This window comes from Pinus tabuliformis, chromosome 5_1, assembly GCF_031772625.1.
Source record: "Pinus tabuliformis cultivar Carrire ecotype Pingquan chromosome 5_1, CPIR1, whole genome shotgun sequence".
Taxonomy (NCBI): domain Eukaryota; kingdom Viridiplantae; phylum Streptophyta; class Pinopsida; order Pinales; family Pinaceae; genus Pinus; species Pinus tabuliformis.
This window is the reverse complement of record NC_142305.1, coordinates 625,416,911-625,440,096: the sequence shown is the minus strand read 5'-3', so window position 1 is coordinate 625,440,096 and position 23,186 is coordinate 625,416,911.

Sequence of the window (23,186 nt, the reverse complement as noted above, 5' to 3'; positions counted from 1 at the left end):
GGCCTAGTTGACCATTTAAATGGAGCATGAAACCCATGCTTGAAAAACAATACTTTCTTTTTTATTTTGATTAATATATAAAATTAACATAATGACATAAGTACAAAGACAATTATGAAGATTGAAACTAGTTACATTCTCCAACACTCCCTCTTAACAAGGGAGGTATTCATAATTGTCCAACGGGTCTATCTCAAGTTGAAATATTCTCATAAGAAGGGATTCAGATTGATAAGCGTCAACAATGATATTATCATCATAGCTAGCATTGTCACATTACCAAGGCCTTGACAAGTACACTCTATCTCTCCACAAGATCATAGCACAATGTTGGGAGGCATTCCATGGGACACCACACCACCTCACCAAGGTACATACTCCACCTAGGATACCCAGAGTATGTCTTCTATCGGACCATTTCCCTCAAGGAAATGTTTGTCCATCAAACCATTCTTTATCCAAGTCCATGTACTTGACTTAGGATCTCCATCCTAATCCATCACAGTACATGACTCAAGAATGTTTGTCCAAGATGCTTATCCAATCCACCATTCTCCTTATCCATGTCCATGTACTTGACTTAGGATATCAATCCTAATCTGTCACAGTACTTGACACAAGAAGAACCTTGTTAATTCAATCCATCATTCTCCCTATCTGTGATGCATGCACTGGAGCTACGGTGGTTAGTCCTAGCCCAATACATGACACGGGGAGAACCAATGTCCAACCTTACTCCCTCTCAACCTGAGAGGAGAAATTCATGCTCACTCCCTCTCAAATAGGGAGAATTCATCAATAAGCCTCAACTTGTGTCAAAAGTACTCATACTTCCCTTACATCAGCTACCTGTTATAATTGTAGCTTCCTTAACCAGCCCTCTTATCATTGAGTTTGCTCATCTTGCAACTTCTTGAACTAGGGCTCCAAATCTACCTCCTAATAGTTTATGATTTTGTACTTGAGGTCTTCACGTACTGCATTCTCAACTATGTCCACCAGTACTTGCATTGCTTTCTGCCTTGAAGATAGTCCATTACACAGTTTATTCAACCAATTGATTATCACAAAGTTAGCCAATCCCTTGTTTTGAACAAATTGGTTGACCTTTCCAATCAGTCTATTAATCAACACAACTTCATAGTCACAAATAATTCCACCCTCTAGTTACTATTCTCATCTTTCCAAAATAACAAACTCTTATGATCTTCAAATAAACCTTATTGTCTGTCCTTTAGGATTTCTAAACATAGCCCTTTAACTATTCTATTTTTTCTTCAAATCAACAGTCATTAGGGCACCAATCAAACTTCCTTTCAATAGTGACCTAACTTCTTCAAGATTACTAACATGAGGTCTTCCAAGCACAACCCACTTGATAGTGAATGTCTACTACTTCACTATCCTTAGGGTTTTCATAAATCTACCATTACAATAATGAACCAACTCTTTTATTCATTGTACAAAGATCTTTTCAAGTTTGCCTCTAAACAATTATCAATCTCATCCTACATCATTCAGCCCTATCTAGGTATTTTTTGTACTTGCAAAGCAAAACAGAAAACCCTCACCAAGGAGCTTCTTCTTGTGTGTTTTCCATAGAGAGATGTCACCTAGTTTTCGAAATCCTAATAGATAATACGTCCTCCAAAAACAGACCCTTCTTTCAATCTACAATTACATGGAAGTTTTTTCCTTTCTAGACTGTGAGAACCTTCTTTCCAACCATTTATACCTTGGCCAAATGTCCTTCAAAGATCAGTCCTTATTGCCCTCCAATAGCTACTTGTTGCCCTCAATCCTGCAGCTTAAACAAAAACCCTAAATTTCCACACATGTGAGCAAAGATAGATCAGATTTCAGATCTTCTTCGTTTTCTTGGTCTTCTTCTTGTTTCCTTGTCCTTTTCTCTATATTTCTTCTTGCCTAGGTGCAAATTGAACTTGCTTTTTCTTGGTATCCGAATGGCACGAAGTTCCTTCCCTTTTATACCCTTCTCAAGGCCTCTTATAGGCCGACTTGGTATTGGGAGTCCAAATTGACTTTATAAATTAAAAAATAATGTTTATTTCTTAATATAAATTGCCCAAATGGTTCTTTTACATATAACAATAACTCTTTTGACTCATGACAAATATATCTTGACTTGACAAACCCTAGGACCATGAAATGTTTATTTTTGGTAGCATCAGATGTGCTCTAGCCATGAAAATTGGTGGAGAGGCTAAGGCACATGAGATCTCCGAGACCCAGAAATCGTTTGGAGAAATTCCACCCAGATGAAGAGTTACTAAAATAAGGAATTTTTTTATTGGGTTCCTAAGTCTAAACTTAGGAAAATAAAAATATTAATGGGTATTAATAAAGATAAGGGTGAGAAACTTCTAAGAGACGAGGATCAAGTCTATCTTAATCTTATCCATTGATTAGAGACTTAATCTCGATCGTTGATTCATCAACGGGAAAAGTATAAGAGAGGACTTGAGGATCATTTGGAGATACAATGGCAGATACTCAATATCTCAAGGAAAATCGATTCTCAAGAGAAGGAGATTGATTTCAAAGGGAGAGTTGCAAGGTGGAGGAAGAGGAGGGCATTAGCAGTAGTCTGTGACTGAGGAGGAGGTGACGCAAGGACAGTGAGAGACAACGCAGAGAGAGACGCAATCCAAAGGAAAGACGTAGCCCTCATGTAGGCTGACGTAGAGCCAGTCAGAGATATGCTAAGCCACACAGAATGATGCAGAGGTGACGCAGGAGTGAGAGAAGGGTCTCCAAAGTGTCAGAAAGTAAGAAAGGGAAAGTCTTAAGTGTTTTGTTTCAGTTTCTCGATTGTTGCTGAAGATTAATAAAACCCTCATCTGTTGCACCAGTTTTCCCACATTGGGTTTTTCAGGGGACGATTGTCCAAAAACAACTGAGTTCATGTGATTGGTTCTTGTGCATGTATTTTCTTTGTGTAATCATTTGATAACTGCAGTAGAATTTATTTGAATATTTGTGGAAGGGATTTCGTAAATAACTTATTATGAAGAATAAGTAGGTGAAATAAATCAGTTGCTGCAGTAGAATTTCAGTTTAGAAATTTTCACATGGTATTAGAGTAGAGATCTGGCAACAAGAGAGAAAAATCGACTATGGGTCAAGAGCATGATGTAGAGGAATTAACGCAAAGGGACTCGCGCATATTTCCAGAAGATCGCACAAGGGACATGGATCATGATTATTCTATTTTAGCTTCCAGATTGGAAGAAGAAGTCGCTTGCCTAGCAAGCTCTGCCTCCTCTAAGGTTTGGTATATAGATAGTGGAGCTTCCTCGCATATGACGGGAGTTCAAGAATGTTTTTCAAATTATCAGGAAGAGAGAATGAATTTTCATATCACCATGGGAAATAAGGCAAAGTGTACCCCAATAGGAAGAGGTACTGTAGTCTTTCAAACCAAAGCAGGAGAGCAGCTTCAAGCAACCAATGTGTTGCATGTGCCAGGATTGGGGATGAACTCACTCTCTGTATCTCAACTTCAAAACAAGGGCTATGACATTTTCTTCATTAAGGAGAAAGTATATGTCAAACATCTGAGTTGGAAAAGGAAGGCCCAGATTGGAATCAGAAGTAACAGGTTGTACATGTTACAGCTAGAATCACCAATAGCACTCATAGGAAACAATGGAGAAAAAGATTTGAATGAACTATGGCATAGAAGGATGGGACACCTACACCATGGGGCTCTGAGAATTCTCAGGAAAAAAGTATCAGGAGTTCCAGAACTAAGTATCGAACGAGATGATGTATGTAGAGGGTGCGCTCTAGGCAAGTATGTCAAAGCAGCATTTTCCAAAAATAACAATAGAGATAAGAGTGTGCTATGGTTGATACACTTAGACATATGCAGACCGATGTCCACAAAATATCCTAGTGGTGTCAAATACTTCGTTATCTTCATCGATGACCATTCCAAGAAGACTTGGATCTACTTTCTGAAAACCAAGGATGAGGTTTTTGATCAATTCAAAGAGTTGAAGGCTCTAGTGGAGAATCTGACAGGAAAGAAGATAAAAGTGTTGCGCTCAGACAATGGTGGAGAGTATGTTGACAAGGACTTCACCAATTTTTGCGCTAAGGAAGGCATCAGAAGAGAGTGGACAGCTCCCTACAATCCAGAGCAGAATGGGGTAGCAGAAAGGAAAAACAGGACTATTATGGAAGCAGCTAGGGGAATTATGTATGATAAGGATATGCCTTGTTTTTTGTGGGAAAAGGCATGCAGCACGACAGTTAATGTCTAGAACAGGACTCCTCACAAGGCATTGGGAAACATCACTCCGGAAAGGTTCTTCATTGGGAAGACACCTGAAGTCAGTCATTTTAGGATATTTGGGAGTTTAACGTATTTCCATATACCCAAAGAAAAGAGAAAGAAATTAGATCAAACTGTCGAGAAAGGATATCTTGTGGGATATAGCGAGAATGTTAAGGCATATAGAGTCTATCTTTCATGGAGTAGGAAGGTAGTGGTTCGACAGGATGTAAAGTTCGTGGAGGACAAAGATTTTAGGAAATCCCGAGAAATGCATTCCAAGGAGCAGTCAAAAGATGAACCATTGGTCCAACCACTTCGACCAGCAGAAACTAGTACCAGAAATTCTCCTGAAGACAAAGCTTCAAAACAGGAGGAATCTTAGGAAGAGGAAGAACTGATGAGTGTGCCCACTACTAGTGGAAGAACGAGTTGGAAACTCTGACAGATTCTACAGGATGTAGAGGACTTCATTGGTGCACCCAATAATAATAAAAGGGAGCGAAGACAACTAGACAGATACCAAGCCCTAGTAGCTCAATTTGGGGAACCTTCTAGTTTTTAGGAGGTCGTTCAATATCAAGTATGGGAAGATGCTATGGTGGAGGAATACATTTCTATAATGGTCAATGATGTTTGGGAAGTGGTACCTAGGCCTCAGGATAGGTCAGTGGTAGGTTCGAGATGGATCTACAAGGTCAAATATGTTGCAGACGGCAGTGTGGAGAAATACAAAGCCAGGTTTTCAGCTAATGGGTATGCTCAAAAGGAAGGGATAGACTATGAAGAAACCTTCACCCCAGTAGCCAGGTATACTTCTATTAGAACTGTGATATCTCTTGCAACACAGATGGGGTGGGAGATTCACCAGATGGATGTCAAGACGGCATTCTTGAACAGGGTAATAGAAGAGGAAGTATACATTGAATAGCCAGAGGGTTTTGAGACACATGAGAAGATATCTCATGTATGTAGATTAAAGAAAGCCTTGTATGGGCTTATACAGGCACCTAGAATGATCAAATTGATGGCTACTTGCAGAAGATGGAGTTCCTCAAGAGTGACGCAAGTCCCACTCTCTATCATCTTGGCGTAGAGAATGAGCCTCTAATCCTAGTGTTGTATTTGGATGATATTTTCCTGACAAGAGCATCCAGGCTCATCAAAGACTGCAAGAAAAACCTAGCCACAAAATTCGACATGAAGGATTTGGGAGGTTTGTAGCAGAAGGGTAAGATATTCCTTGGACAAGGGAGATATGCTACATAGATCTTGAAGAGATTTAGGATGCAGGACTGTAGACTTATGGCTAATCCAATGATCACCAACTGGAAGAAGATTGATGCATCAAAAGATAAAGACGTTGACCCCACCTTGTACATGCAGCTTATAGGGTCCCTGATGTATATGGTCAATACCAGGCCAGAAATTTGTTATGATGTCAACACCCTCAGTCAGTTCATGGTGGAACCCAAGAGGGCACACTGGGCAGCAGCCAAACATGTTCTCAGATATATTCAAGGAACAGTCAATCATGGACTATTGTACACCCAAGGCAACGACATCAGGCTGAGTGGGTTTACTAACGTAGATTAGGATGGAAGTTAAGTAGATCAGAAAAGTACAACTGGGTATTGTTTCAATATTGGATCAGGAATTACCTCCTGGTGTAGTAGGAAATAGAAATACGTGGCACTAAGCTCAACTGAAGCATAATATATGGCAGCTAGCACAACTTCATGCAAAGCCATATGGCTTACGAAATTGCTTGTGAATCTATTCAAAAGAAGGATGGCAGAGACCAGGATTTTGTGAGATAATCAGAGTTGCATCAAGCTCTCTAAGAATCTGGTATTTCATGATCGATCAAAGCACATTGATATCAAGTGTCACTTTGTCAAAGACTGTGTCCAACGAGGAGCAGTACAGTTGAGGTACACTCCTATAGGAGAACAGGTGGCAGACATCCTCACCAAGGCTCTAGGAAGAACAAAGTTCTTTTTATTTTAGGGAGAAGATGGGGATGGTGAAGAATCCATTTCAGTAGCAGAAATGGATAAGTGTCGGAGTTTCAGTGCAGCAGATAACAGTGGCAGTGTTATGGGCAGCATGATGCATCATGTTGAGAGGAAGTTGCATTACAGATGTAGTAGTGGAAGTGGCAATGTCACGGGTAGAGTATAGGAAGTAGCAGTGCAGGGGGTGTGAGGCAGCAGGCCAAGCATTAGCACAGGTACCGATGCGGAAGATCAGTGTGATGTTTCTATGGTGAAGCATTACTAGAGCACATTCCTCGCTAAGAGGGAGTGTTTATTTTTGGTAGCATCGGATGTGCTCTATCCATGAAAATTGGTGGAGAGGTTAAGGCACATGAGATATCCAAGACCCAGAAATCATTTGGAGAAATTCCATTCGGATGAAAAGTTATTAAAATAATTAATATTTTTAATGGGTTCCTAAGTCTAAACTTATGAAAATAAAAATATTAATGGGTATTAATAAAGATAAGGGTGAGAAACTTCTAGGAGATGAGGATCAACTCTATCTTAATCTTAGTCGTTGATTAGAGACTTGATCTCGATCATTGATTCATCAACAGGAAAAGTATAAGAGAAGACTTGAGGATCATTTGGAGATACAATGGCAGATACTCAGTATCTCAAGGAAACTCGATTCTTAAGAGAAGGAGATAGATTTCAGAGGGAGAGTTGCAGGGTGGAGGAAGAGGAGGGCATCAGCAGTAGTCTGTGACTGAGGAGGAGGTGATGCAGAGACAGTGAGAGACAGCGCAGAGAGAGATGCAATCCAGAGGAGATACGTAGCCCTCACGCAAGCTGACACAGAGTCACGTTGAGCCACGCACAGTGATGTAGAGATGACGCGGGAGTGAGAGAAGGGTCTCCAAAGTGTCAGAAAGTCAAAAAGTCAAAAAGGGAAAGTCTCAGGTGTTTTCTTTCAGTTTCTCTGTAAAACCATTCCTTGTAAAACTGATTGTTTCTGAAGATTAATAAAACCCTCATCTGCTACACCGGTTTTCCCACATTGGGTTTTCCCAGGGATGATTGCCAAAAACAACTGTGTTGATGTGATTGGTTCTTGTGCATGTATTTTCTCTGTGTAATTATGTGATAACTTCAGTAGAATTTATTTTAATATTTGCAGAAGGGATTTCGTAAATAACTTATTGTGAAGAATAAGTAGGTAAAATAAATCAGTTGTTGCAGTAGAATTTCAATTTATAAATTTTCACATGAAATGCATGCTTGACCTAGTTCACCATTTAAATGGAGCATGAAACCCATGCTCGAAAAACAATATTTTCTTTCTTATTTTGCTCGAGACACAAAATATACATAATGACATAACTACAAAGACAATTATGAAGACCGAAACTAGTTACATTTTCCAACATCATCGACCATTGTTAAGGGTAAGGCAACATCCATCAAATAGGTGCAATGTCAGTCGAGGAGTGTCCTACCATCTCAAAGGGTACATCTACTCTCAAGGAAATATCATAGCTCTCATAAACAACATCCAAGGTCTTGGAGGTGGGAAAGAGTATCATCAACTATGTCAAGTCATCCTAAGGTCAATTCTCCTCAAGACATGCTAAACATTGTTTGTCAAGGTACCCTATGTCATCATCAAAATGGATGGAAATTATTTATAAAATGTTGGGGAAGCATCATAAAGTCCCTCAAGTGATGTTGGTTGTACTTGGGAGCAATATCTAGCACATACTCAAACAATCGAGTGAGATCAACATCATGGGTGCAAGAACCATAAAAGTATTTGAGTGGGCCATATTCAATGTTCAAGCCATCAAATTACTTCACACAAGCATCATCTTCAAATGTTTGACTAGCTTATAACTGTACAAAAGTTACCATTCTCAAGTATGGGAGGGCTATCACATGGCCTTATTAGGTGCTTCCAACCCTAAGGGGAGAATAGTTCCTAGGCCCACCCTTTCAAAAGATAAGTGTATCGAATAGATGTTATGGACTAGGATTTACTTTATGAGTGGTGTCATAGTCGTATGCTAGGTTATATCAAACAATTTTCCATGAATGCTTTTATAGAGGGAGAACTTAGTTGCGTAAGTTACCTTCCCTCACCTTTGTTTTTCAAAGCCCCCATATGTGCCTTCTTCTTTCTTTACATATCATGTTTAACAAGCTCCATTGATTATCATATAATAATGAGATAACCCCTTTTCGTGATGAGTTGTTTGTTGCTTCATCGAGGCCAAGATGTTCTTAGAGAGTTCCTTTTACTTTGATAGGTCTCATATGCATGGATACTCTTGGGGATGAGTGCCTATATAAGTGGAAGTAGAGCTCAAGCTACAATTTGGCTTTTTCTTACTCCACATCCTTTTCCATTCTTTTGTGTTTTAATATTTGGCTTGTGATTTTTATTTTCTTATAGTTGTATCAACCTTAAGTATATACAACCCCTTATTTTCATAAGAGAAGGTAAACAAGAAACTAGCACAATCAATAGACAGCTATTAATCAAAAGATGGGATAACAAAGTAGGGGGATAGATGACAAGTGCCAAGTATGAATCAGATGGAATGTTATCATCATCAAAGCCTCCTATTTGTGCCCCTCCTAGGTTGTGAAATAAAGACACCAAGGAAGGTCCCACTAGACTAGGTGAAGCAATAACCACCAAGATGAAACAAGGGAACAAGTATACAACCAATAGCAGTCTATCATTCAATTCAACTTATAATTCATACTATAATGTCTTTAAACATTAAATGAAAGCACTTGAATACAAACATTGCTAATGTACCTCACAATAGATGACCCACCTTCATATAAACTAGATGAATGGATGCATTGACCAGAGAGTAGATGAGAGTCGTCTGAGGCTAGCTATATGTGGATCATGCTATGGTTTTTAGCTGACAAATTACATCATAGAAGAAAAATTATCCTAAGGTTACTCATACATGTGGGTATGTAACGATTCAAATGTCTATCATTTTAAAAGTGTAAAGAATAATTAAAGGGCAAGGTAGAAGGTAATCTTTTAGGTCTCATCTTCGCGCAATACATCATATTTCCTCTTGAAAAGGAGGCATGGAAAAATGAATATCAATGAGAGAAATTAGATTCTTAAAAAGGAGGATGGGTTAAGAGTAAGAGATTTGTGATTGAGGGATCGCAGCTCAAATTTATACAAGATGGTCATTTGTGAAGATGGGGATTTTTTACATGGGTCAAGAGTAAGAGACTTGTGATTTTGATAGAGGGATGGAAACTTGAATTGATACAAGATGGTCATTGGTGAAGATGGGGATTTCCCATGGGACTTTTTTACATAAGAAATATTTTAGTTTTGAAATTTTGCAAGTTGTGAAAAAAAATGATAAATGATGCAACTGATTCTGTAGTCTATACCATATTTTGTACTTCATTTTTTATAAATAGAAATTATTAAAAAAAAGGTTGAAAAGAATTTATGGTGGCAAGAAGGTCTACGACCAAGACCTAGAAACAAGGTCACTATATAATTTGACTAATTTTGTACCATATTTTGTACTCCATTTTCTAGAAGTAGAAATTATTAAAAGAAAAGGTTGAAAAGAATATATGCTGACAAGAAGGTGCACAACCTAAAAAAAAAGGAAGATGTAGTACGAAGGTAATTCATAGGCTCTTAACATTTTTGAAGGCCTTTTATGAAAATTGTGCATTCTACATAGTAAATACTTGATCCGAATTGGATCCCAAACACTCTCTGAGTTTTCATGAATATTTCAAATTATGCCAAAAGATTCAAGTCTTAGAAAAATCAAAGCTATCAGAAGGAATCCTCGTAACAGTTGCAGTTGTGGCCAGAACAGAGCAACGAGGACCGTCGGTCGAGCGCGTAGACTGTTGGCCCATGGTAACGCGCGGTGGCGCAAACTGGCAAAACCAGAGGCCAAATCAAGAAACGAGGGTGGTTTCTGATACGTGATTAGCGCTAATCGTGTATTGCAGGGCGTCCCCCTCAGTGAAGGAAAGCCCCGAAGCACCCGGACTCGAAAACACTATGAAATGCAGAAAAGTAATGCGTTCAGTTCCATAGCGCGAGATTCCCCAAACCGGCAGGATATCGGAAGGCCTCGAGGCGGTAAGCAGTTTTGACTGAGTCCCGCCCGATGCCACACATCGAGCGACACATGTCCGGCAGATGAGAGAGAAAACCGCCTGCATTGGACGGGTAAATGTCATGCAACTTGCCCGCCCAATACGAATGATGACCGTCGGATCTAGGAGGTCCAGAACAACGGCTGAGGCATGTCCCGATAAATGACCGGATTTGACAAGTCAAAAAGCAAGATTACATGGGATTTGAAGTCCGATGTGGACGATGAGTTGGCAAACGATTCATGTTTCGCGAGCGATCTTGAAGTGAATGGAATTAATGGCCATTCAAAAATGATTCAAGGAATCTGACACCCAATTCGTTAGGAAACAGATGGCCACCTCCCTGCGAGGCGTTACTCAGTGATGATGACGCAGAGTAGAGGAATTCGAATGGACAGAGGTAAGGAAACCATAAGGCCAAGAAGCGGAAACGAACAGTCAAAAGAACAGACTGGCTTTAAAGCCATGATCTGACAGAAGCAGAGCAACACAAGAAGGCAATGACAAGGGTTAGCAAGAAGGCAGATAGCTAAGAGCAGAAAATAGAGAGTAGAAGCCGAGCTGACCTGAAGGCAACATCGAACCAGATAGAGCCACAGAGAGTCAGGGAGTTTGTGTACTCCATAGAAGGCTTGAGAGGTTTAAGCAAACTCCTCGGCATAGGCCTGTCATACTACTATGACCATCAGGGGTCGAATTTCAGTAAGGAGAGTCTGTGCACTCCATTCATACTGACTTTTATCTGTTTAGTGAGACTTGAATTGAGCTCATTGTAGTAAAAACTCTGCTTGAAAACATAATAGAGAGGCCACCACTAAGAGCTGGACGAGGAGATGTAGCCCAGGAGCATTAGGTGAAATCCTTATTAAACTTGTTGTCTTACATGTTTTCCTGATATGTTTTCTCTAACTGCCTTAGTGTCTGTGTATTTTGCAATCTTATCGATCCATTGCATAAAGTAACATAGGCACATCCATGCACATGAGTATGTAATACCTTTAATTCTTTATCCTGGATAAATTCCAGATCAAGTGGTATCAGAGCTCTAGGTTACTAAGGTTAGACAAGCTTGTGCTGGATTTTGTTGTTGAATGCTAACTAGATCAAAGCTTAAATTAGGAGAAGGAGAGTTGGTTGAAACTAACCCAGAAATTGGAAGAGTCTATTCTAAGAGGAAAATGTCAGAAGAAAGTCCCTTGGAATCAGACCCCTAGTTCATGGATAGTTTTATGACCATGAGATCCATGGTGGAGGAAATGTATAGGGAATTTAAGAAAAATAGAGATGAAGATTCATCAAACTCCAAACAAGACAAAGGAGTAGAAGAATCTCTCCTCCATGACCACTCTAAAGGCAAAGGGAAAGAAGAAAAATTTCTCACACCTCCTAATAGCCCTGAAAATAAAAAGAAGACATCTTTGATTAAATTAGATGTTAAATTTGATTTACCAATATATGATGGAGAGTTGAATGCAGAAAAGCTGGATAATTGGATCAGACATATTGATGTTTATTGTAGAGTGCAAAGCATTAATTCAAACAAGAGTAAGATTCAGTTGGCCAGCCTACGCCTTGGAGGCACTGCCTTGGTATGGTGGGAAGGTAGGACACAAGTTGACATGAAGAAACATGGTAAGATTCTTTCTGTCTGGAGTGAATTTGTTTCTGCAATTAAAAAGAAATTCTATCCACTAGCCTACATGCAGCAAGCCATGATGAGCTGGCAAACTCTTTGACAACTAAAAGGGCAAAGTGTACAAGGTTACACCCAAGAATTTAGGAAAAGAGCTTTGATTCTAGGAATTTCTTTAGACTCACCTGAGACTCTGCTAAAGTATATAGGTGGTCTACACAGCTACATGAGGCACACTATCCTCATGTTTAATCCCACTAGCATAGATGAGGTATCCGTTCAGGCTACACATCTAGAAGCTAGAGGTAAGAATGGGAACCCAGAAGTTGGGGGATCATCCAAACCCACTGCAAGAAAAAATAAGGAGAAAAGAAAACAGAAATGGAAAGAGAGGAAGACAAACACTGTACAGAAAAGCAAGTCTTCATGCACTCACTGTAAGAAGGATGGGCATGATGATGAACACTGCTAGATTCTACATCCAGAGCTGATACCTAAGAAGTTCGAGGTCAAGAAGAAGAAGACTGTTGCAGCTATTAAAATGGATTTGGGATTAGACTCAAGAGATGAAGCAACAATCACAGCCACAGGTATAAAAGGTAAAAATTTTGAAGCATCTACTAGTAATTCTGCACATAATGAAGAAAATGAGAGGAAAAGACATGAGCTTTTTCATAGTCGAGTTATTTCCAATCATCAAAAGATTGATACTTTGTTTGATAGTGGCTCACAAGTAAATTTAATTTCTGAAGCAATTGTAAAGAAGTTTGGATTACTAACCACACCTCACAAGAAACCATATCCATTAGGTTGGTTATGTGATAAAGCAAATCTACAAGTGACTAGACAATGTAAACTTAAGTTTTCTTTTGGGTCAGCATTTGTCGATGAGGTTGAGTTAGATATAGTTACGTTGGATATATGTGGAATTGTTTTAGGAAGTCCTTACTTGTATGATAGAAAAATTATTTTCTATAGAGTTGAGAACAAGTATCTACTCGTTAAAGATGGAATCGAATATATTGTAAGAGCTCATAAGCTCAAGAATAATTATACTCTCATAAAATCAAGGCAGATGAAATGAATTGTAAATTCATGCAAACAATTTTTACTGATGGTTGTAAAGGAAAAGAAACCTGATAAAACCAATGTATTTGAGGGTTGTGATGCTAAACAGAAAGCTGATTTAGAAAAAGTTGTTTCAGAATATGATGTATTGTTTCAAGAACCTAAAGGTCTGCCGCCCAGAAAGGAAATAGTGCATGATATTAATTTGTAGCAAGATGCTCCATTGCCTAACATTGGAATGTACAGGTTGTCCGCTTTAGAGAATGCAGAAATCAAGAAGCAGGTACAAGAGCTGCTCGAGAAGGGGTTCATCAGAGCTAGCACATCACCATGTGGGTCTCCAATTGTTTTGGTGAGAAAGAAAGATGGCTCGTGGAGAATGTGCATTGATTATCGAGCACTAAATAAGATAACGATCAAAAATCATTATCCCCTTCCTCGCATAAATGATCTATTAGATCAGGTTGAAAGAAGTTGTTTATTTTTCCAAGTTAGACTTGCATAGTGGCTATCATCAGGTCAGAGTTGCAGAGAAAGATGCATGGAAGACTGCTTTCAAAACAAAGCAGGGATTGTATGAGTGGCTGGTTACGCCTTTTGGCTTAACTAATGCTCCTGGTACTTTAATGAGAGTAATGAATGATGTACTAAGACCTTTTCTTGATGATTTTGTAATTGTATATCTGGATGACATTCTTATATTCAGCAAAACGTGGGAAGAACATTTAAATCATGTTAAGCAGACTCTAGATGTTTTGAAAAGAGAAAATATTTATGTTAAACTCTCAAAATCTGAATTTGGCAAAACATCTTTGAATTATTTGGGACATATAGTAGGGGGTGGTGAATTGAAGATAGATCCCTCTAAGGTTGCAGTCATTGTAAATTAAGATAGATCCCTCTAAGGTTGCAGTCATTGTAAATTGGCCTAAACCCAAATCTGCTACAAAAGTTAGAAGCTTCTTAGTAGCAGCACAATATTGGAGAAAGTTTATTTCTAACTCTTCCTTAATTGTAGCTCCCTTACATGCTTTAACGGGATTGAACAAGGTGTTTCAGTGGGGAGGCAAACAACAGAAAGCCTTCGACACCTTGAAAGAAAAGATTAGTACAGCACCAGTACTGGCACTGCCCGATCTTCAAAGGCCATTTGAGATTGAAACAGATGCCAGTGACTATGCCATGGGAGCAGTGTTGATGCAGCATGGTAAACCCATATGTTATCATTCTGAGACATTTAATTCTGCAGTAGTTAAATATCCCACATATGATAAAGAATTGTATGCATTAGTACAGAGTGTCAAAAAGTGGAAACATTGCTTAATGGGAAAAGAGACAGTTATACATATTGATCATCAACCACTTCAATATCTAAACTCTCAAACTAAGTTGCAACAATCAAGACACTATAGATGGATGGGTTTTCTACAACAGTTTCATTTAATCATCAGATATAAAAAGGGCATACATAATAAAGTTGCATATATGTTTTCCAGAGCAATTATAAATGCACCTACTATACTTAAGCATAATTCAGTATTGCATGAGGGCTACATTGAACAATATGCTCAAGATATAGATCTTAAAGATGTATATGCAACTTTAAGTCAAGGCAAACGAGTAGAAGAATTGGATTATCATGTTAAGGACCAACTCTTGTATCATTTTGGGAAGCTATGCATTCCACAAACTGAAAGAGTAAAGATAATTCGAGAAGCACACACTTCTCTAATATCAGGTCACTTTGGTGTAAGTAAAACAGTTGCACCGCTGTAAAGATTTTGTTATTGGCCAAAAATGAATGAGACAATTTCTAGATATGTAAGAGGGTGTACCATGTGTGCTAAAAGCAAGCCCAACAATAGAAAACTAGGCTTGTACACTCCACTACTAGTTCCTTCTCATCCTTGGGAAAGTGTTTCCGTGGACTTTGTTGGAGAACTGCCTAAATCTAGGAAAGGTCATCACTGTTTATATGTTGTTGTGGATAGGTTCAACAAAATGTGTATTTTAATACCTTGTAACAAACAGATTACAGCTGAACAAACTGCAAAGTTTTTGTTTCAGCATGTATGGGTTCATTTTGGATTACCCACTTCCATAATATCTAATTGAGATACCCGATTTGTTTGGAAATTTTGGTCAAGTTTGTGGGAATTGATGGACACCAGGCTGAAGAAGAGCACAGCTTTTCACCCGCAAACAGATGGCCAAATAGAAGTGGTCAACAGGACAATGATCCAGTTGCTCAGAGGCTATTGCAGCAAGCATCTTAAACTTTGGGATGAACATTTATGTTATGTGCAGCATGCTTACAACCAAGCTAAAGATTCTTCTACATAGAGATCTCCTTTTGAGACCTGTTTTAGTTTCACACCAAGGTCTCCCTTGGATTTCGTCTTTGGTAAAGACATAGCAGTTGATGGACACAGTGATGTGGACAAGGCAACCAAGTTCATTGAACAAATCCAAGAGATTCACCAGGCAGTACAGGAACAGCTGGAAAAGATCCAAGCCAAGTACAAGGCAAGGCATGACAAGCATCGGATGGAGCATAGTTTCCAAGTTGGTGATCAAGTCTGGCTGTATATCAGCAAAGACAGAATGCAAGGTGAAGGTAAGAAGTTGAAGCCAATAAGGTATGGACCTTTCAAGATACTTGAGAAAATTGGTGAGAATGCTTTTCGCCTTGATCTACCAACTTATATGCACATCTACTCAGTTGTTAATGCAGACAGCTTGAGACTATTTGAACCTTCATTAATTGAAGATCCCGAAGAGTAGAGTCAATTTCCTTCTATCGATGATCTGTTGCCTGAATATCTTAATGAATTGCAAGAAGATATAGTTTTGGATAGGAAGGTAAGAACTACGCGCAGAGGGGATGTTGAGTACCTCAGGATTGGACTCAAAGGTTCAAAGCCAAGCAATGTGAAATGGATAGAAATTGAGCAAGCGAGGAATCAATACCCACACTTGATTGATACTTAAAAGAAAACCAACTTTTGGTGGTCCAAAATCTTTTTCAGTGGGAAAGCCGTGATCCGAATTAGATTCTAAACACTCTCTGAGTTTTCATGACTGTTTCAAATTAAGCCAAAAGATTCAAGTCTTAGAAAAATCAAAGCTATCAGAAGGAATCCTCGTAACAGTTGCAGTTGTGGCCAGAGCGGAGCAATGAGGACCCTCGGTCAAGCGCGCAGACCGTTGGCCCATGGTAACACACGCTAGCGCAAACTGGAAAAACCGGAGGCCAAATCAAGAAACGGGGGTGGTTTCTGATACGCGATTAGTGTTAATCGCGTATCGCAGGGCGTCCCCCTCAGTGAAGGAAAGCCCCGAAGCTCCCAGACCCGAAAATGCTATGAAATGTGGAAAAGTAATGCGTTCGGTCCGTAGCGCGGGATTCCCCAAACTGACAGGATATCGGAAGGTCTCCAGGCGGTAAGCAATTTTTTCTGAGTCCCGCCCGATGCCACACATCGAGCGACACACGTCCGGCGGATGAGAGAGAAAAATGCCCACACCAGACGGGTAAACGTCATGCAACTTGCTCACCTGATACGAATGATGACTGTCGGATCTGGGGAGCCCATATCAACGACTAAGGCGCGTCCCGATAAATGACTGGATTTAACAAGTCAAAAAGCAAGATTACAGGGGATTTGAAGTCCAACGTGGACAATGAGTTGGAAAATGATTCATGTTTCATGGGTGATCTTGAAGTGAACGGAATTAACGGTCATTCAAAAATGATTCAAGGAATTTGACACCCAATTCTTTAGGAAACAGGTGGCCACCTCCCTGCGAGGCATTACCCAGTGATGATGACGCAGAGCAGAGGAATTTGAATGGATAGAGGTAAGGAAACCAGAGGGTCGGGAAGCGGAAACGAACAGTCAAAAGAATGGACTGGCTTTAAAGCCATGATCTGATAGAAGCAGAGCAACACAAGAAGGCAATGAGAAGAGTTAGCAAGAAGGAAAATTGCTAAGAGAAGAAAACAGAGAGTAGAAGCCAAGCTGACCTGAAGGCAGCATCGAGCAAGACAGAGCCAAAGAGAGTCTGTGTACTCCATAAAAGGCTTGAGAGGTTCAAGAAAACTCCTCGGCGTAGGCCTATCATACTACTATGACCATCAAAGGTCGAATTTCAGTAAGGAGAGTCTGTGCACTCCATTCCTACTGAATTTTATCTATTTAGTGAGACTCGAATCGAGCTCACTGTTGTAAAAACTCTGCTTGAAAACATAATAGAGAGGCCACCACTGAGAGCTGGAGCAAGAGACGTAGCCCAGGAGCATTGGGTGAACTCCTTATTAAACTTGTTGTCTTACATGTTTTCCTGTTATGTTTTCTCTAACTGCCTTAGTGTCTGTGTATTTTGCAATCTTGTCGATCCATTGCATAAAGTAACATAGGCACATCCATGCACATGAGTCTGTTATACCTTTAATTCTTTATCCTAGATAAATTCCAAATCAATACTTGATGGTCAACAATAAAAGAAATATTCTAGGACCCTTTCTCTCAATTCCGTCATCGTTTGACCTCCTTGCCTGGAGCAGACAACAGCAGCAATTTGAGGGCCTACAAGAAAGGGAGGGTTTTGTGGCCTCCGCTTCTAAAGATCGGGGTTTTGGCCATATTGAGCCAAACACTGTCCATGGGATCATAAACACTACACCCAGCAGGCCCGAACTCCTTCAGGACGCCTATGTGCAACACGACCCTAGAAATAAGGTGCAGCCTTCGGGCTTTTTCGAGGGCTTGGTGAACAACGAACCGAACAAGCAAGAGCCAAGGGACTCGAACCCGGAATGCAGTCCGGCGAGATCAGGAAGCAGCCACACAAACATGCAGGATCCGAAGGCAAAGAAGGGCAAGCAGTCCAAGCTATCCAAGACAAGGGAAAGGGGCCGGATGTTAGTATTTGGAGAAGGCATCAGAATGGACAAAGCTGCCCTAACAGAAAGCACTGTCCTAGTGGGACGTGTCCGTGGAAGGAACTACTCGTTGGGCCGCCTGAAACAATGGATGATGGAAGTCTGGGGGAATGTCCTGGAGCAGCTCCCTGTGGTTTTGGCAATGTTAAGAGGATGGTTTGCGCTAATATTCGCTAAGCCAGACGATGTGAATTAGGTATTGACCTGATACTGGCACCTGGAGATGACTCTCGTGCTTCTCAAGCGATGGACAACGCTCTTCGACCCGGAGAAGGAGAGTATTGGAGCAGGGCCAATATGGGTTCGGCTACCAAGTCTCCCACTGTAATTCTGGTCTGAGGACATTTTCAAAATCATTAGGGATGACCTTGGCACTTACCTAGACCATGACAGATCATATATGGACACTGGAATTCTAGCAATGGCCCGCATCCTAGTTTACCTGGACACTAGAGATGGTTTGGTGGAAAGCTATCAATTTCAGTTGGGATCCACAATCCGTTGGCAGGAATTGGACTATGAGGGAATTCCGTTTAGATGCAGGAGATGCCATGAAGTTGGTCACCTCTACAAGTCTTGCCCACTGGTCACAGGGTTAAGGCCAACCCCCCCGAGAAGCTATGTCGTGGCTAACACTCAGACGGATTTGGGAATGGCGGAGATCACAGCCCTTCAATCTAGACTGCCGAAAGGACCAGATAGGCAGCCCCCAGCTCCTCCAACTCATCCTGAGTCGGAAAACTGGAACTCAGAGGCTCTGATCACCAGGGCACGCTCCAGAGAAGGCATGGGTTTCATGGGTATCTCCTCTCCCTCTCACCCTCATATTTCGACTGAATGTATAAATTATGTTTCTAATTCTTTGCATGAAAATTTGAACATAGTCTCCCCCCTACCCAAGACAAGCCAAGCCTGTTACCCGGTGGTCTCCGCTCCCAACCCCATCCTAAACACTCCCTGCTCTACCAGCCAACTCATCCAGCCTTGAGTGCCCCCTGGGGACACGACTTCTGGATCCTCCCACCGCTACAACCTGTGCTCCATCCCTCCCCCCCTCCATGCCTTCGGATTGGAGGAGGACCCAATCCCACCTCTCCCCCCCAAAGCTCCTCGGGGAAGGCAATCCCATATCTCCAAAGCTATCAAAAGAGCCAGCCTGGAGGTGGCCTCTAGTATTCAAACTCCCATAGATCAGGTCCTTAGAGCAAAGGGGAACCCTGCCTCAGTGAATCCATGAAAGGCCTCTCCTTTAATTGTAGGGGTTTAGCCAGCCCTGATAAAAAGTTGGCGTTGAAAAGACTGTGTCTGGCTGAAAGTTTGGACTCCCTAATGCTTCAAGAAACCCTTGGAGATGGCCCCTTGGTTCTACAAACCCTAAAACCCTTTTTGCCCGACTGGGAGTTTTTCTTTTTGGATGTGAGAGGGCGCTCGGGAGGATTAGCTCTGGGCTTCAACAAATCCTCTGTCAGGATCTCTAATGTCTGGGGAGGGTAGGGCTTCCTGGGAGCAGACATTATTTCAAACTCACCCAACATCACCTTGAGGATCTTCAATATTTACGGCCCCTGCCATCACAGAGAGTCTTTCTAGGAAAGCCTTTTACAGGTGGACTTTATGCAGTCAGAGAACCTTATCATTGGGGGAGATCTAAACTTCTCCCTGGGGCTTGCAGAATCTTGGGGGCACAGGGCTCAATCTGATGTCCTAACGAGCTTTTTGGAAAGAATGTTGGATGACAATCACCTCATAATCTTAGACTCTACCCGCAAAATGCCTACTTGGAGGAATCGCAGAACAGGGGATAACACCCTTGCCCATTGTCTAGACCGATTCCTTATAAATTCGCCCCCCTTAAATAGTCTTGGCCGAATCAAGCATTGGGTTGGTTCTGGGGGTTGTTCTGACCACTCCCCAATTTTCCTGGAAATTGAAGATGCAGCTAGGAATCCAGGCTCCCTTCACATCCAATGTTGCTTGGATTGGTGAGGATGGTTTCCAGGATTTGGTTAAAGAAAATTGGACCCACTACAGTAGGGAAGTTGGGGTGTCTCCTGCTTCAGTCATTTCAAACAACCTCAATTGTCTCAAAGGAAAAACAATAGCTTGGGTCAAGGCCAGAAAACAAAAATACGAGGAGAAGTTGGTCAATATTGAGGCAGAACTAGCTCAGCTCGAATCATTGGGGCTAACAAGTTATGGTTCTCTACACACTAAAGAATAGCTCATTAACCTAGAGAAAGAAAAAATTAAACTCCTAAGATGAGCCGAAGAGACTTGGCGCCTAAAGAGTAGAGCTATTTGGTTAAAAACTGGAGATGAAAACACAAAATTCTTTCAACAATTTGCTAGAGGCAGGCGAGGTGTCAACACAATTTGGGCACTAAAGGACCAGCATGGGAGAGAAGCCAACACCTTCGCACAACTAGCAGACTTAGGGGTTCGGCACTTCTCGAACATCTACAAGAGCCCAAGAGATGCAAACATAGCGGAAATCCTTCGGGTGGTAGAGGCGGTCCCTCGATTTGTCGAGGAAGAAGAAAGGGAGATGTTGAATACGCCCATCACATTGGAGGAGTTGGAGGCAGCCCTAAAAAGTCTTGGAAAAGACAAGAGTCCTGGGATGGATGGATGGCCCATCGAATTTTACATTACCTTCCTTGAGCTCATCGGTCAGGACCTCATTCTGGCCATCGAGGATTGTAGAACCTTGGGAATAATGTCGGAAGCCTTCAACTCCACCTTCATAGCCCTCATTCCCAAGGTGGACAAGCCTCAATCCTTTGATGACTTCAAACCCATCTCCCTATGCAACTGCATCTACAAGATTACCTCCAAGATAATTGCCCTCCACATTAAACCAATCCTCTCCAGGATGATCTCAAAGGAACAATTTGCCTTCCTCAGACATCGCCACATCCAGGAGGCTATAGGCACTGCCCAGGAAATGATCCACTCCATCAAAACCCTATCAAAAAAAGCGGCCATCCTCAATATCGACTTATCCAAGGCTTTTGACAGAGTCAATTGGACTTATCTTCAGCTCATGCTCACACACATTGGTTTCCCTCACCAATTCATCAAGTGGATGGGGAGCTGCTTCACTTTTGTTTCCTTCAGTATCCTAATCAACGAGGCTGCTTCCAACTTCTTCTGTTCCGAAAGAGGACTCAAACAGGGCAACCCTCTCTCTCCAATGATATTTCTTCTGATAATGGAAGGACTCAGCAAACTCATAAAATCAGCAAGGATCAATGGCACTCTGGGAGGAGTGGAAATCAATGATAGGACCACTATTTCTCACCTTATCTTTTTTTATGATGTTCTAATTTTTCTAAATGGATCCTATAGGGACACCTCTAGTTTCAAGTCAATTTTATCTCTCTTTTGTAAAGCTACAGGAATGGAACCGATCAACAATCATTTTTAGTTCTTGTCTCCCAAATGAACAAAGATTTGCCTCCCAACACTTCGGGTTTGTAAGACAGGAGCTGGAGGATGGTCTGAAATACCTGGGCTTCAGACTCAAGCCAAATGGGTACCGCATTGCAGATTGGGCATGGATGCTTGCAAAAATTGAAACTCGCATAAACATCTGGCAGCAGAAGTGGCACTCTAGGGCTGGCAGACTCACCCTCATCAAATCAGTCCTTGAGGCTATTCCAATCTACTGGATGTCTCTAACCTGGATCCCAAAAGGTATTCATTGCAGAATCAAGCAAATATGTTGTAGATTCCTTTGGCGGGGCCAAATAGCAAAACCTAGGTCAAGTGGGAGAGGATAGCAAAACCTAAGAAATGGGGAGGCTGGGGCCTTAAGGAGCCCCAGGATTTCGCAAAGGCCCTCGGAGCAAAGCTGGGTTGGCAAATTATTACCTTGAGCAGCCTTTGGACGGACGTGATTTACAATAAATACATTTATCCACAAACAATTTCAGATTGGCTTCACAGCCCTAGCCACAGCCACTTGGGAGTCTCAAACATCTGGAAGGCCATCACACACTACATTGATATCATCAAACAAGGCCTGGCTTGGAGGGGGGGGATGGCACCCAAATTAGAATTGGGGCTGATGCCTGGGAAGGAAGTGGTAATGCCCACATTTTGCCACAATAAATGAGGCAGGAACTCACGGACATTGGATACTCACACCTAGCACACATCAAGGTGGAGGGGCGGACTGAAAATTCAAATATGCAATGGAGGGCTTTTGAACACTTGGGCATAAGTGACAAATGGAGCAGGGAGTGGTTGAGATTCGTGGGGGCACTGGAGGAGGAAAATATCAAGATTACTGCAAAACAAGATTCGCTCATTTGGGTTAAGGTACCTACTGGCAACTACTCCCCTAAGGCTGGGTTCGCGGCCATCATGGAATCTTGGGAAATCAGAACTATTCGTTGGTGGTGGCGCTCCATTTGGAAGCTGAAATCCCCTCATAAAGTGCAGCTTCTCTTTTGGTCTATACTATCAAATAAAGTTCCTACAGACCAAAACCTGAAAAATTGAAATGTTCATGGCCCTTCTAGATGTAGCCTATGCAAAGCCACGATCGAGGACACCGATCACCTCTTCCTCCACTACTCTGTTTTGGCGGACATCTGGGGAATTATTACCACAGCACTCATTGTTCCTTCGCTGGACTAGCCACAATGTTAACGAGGCCTGGCAGAGTTGGTGGTCTAACATAGCCAGTCATAAACTAAAAAACTTTCCTCCCATTATCTGTTGGGGCATCTGGATTGTCCGGAACCATATAATCTTCCAGGACAAAGACATTTTGGGAGCGGTTGTCCACAACCACATTTTGGCCACTTACAACGCTATCCCTGAGAATCAAATTTAGCGCCCCCCCCAGATAATAATCACAGAAGTAATAGACAGAGGCCAGCGTTGGGTGTACTTCGATGGCTTGGCCCAACCAGAGGGCTGCGGGGGAGGGGCTGTCCTACACCTAAATGACTCTGTGAGCTTCAAAATAAAAGTGGGACTAGGGAGAGGCACAAACAACTTCGTGGAACTAAACAGTCTCAAACACCTCCTTCTCTTTGCCAAGGAAAAACATTGCCACAACATTCAAATATTTGGAGA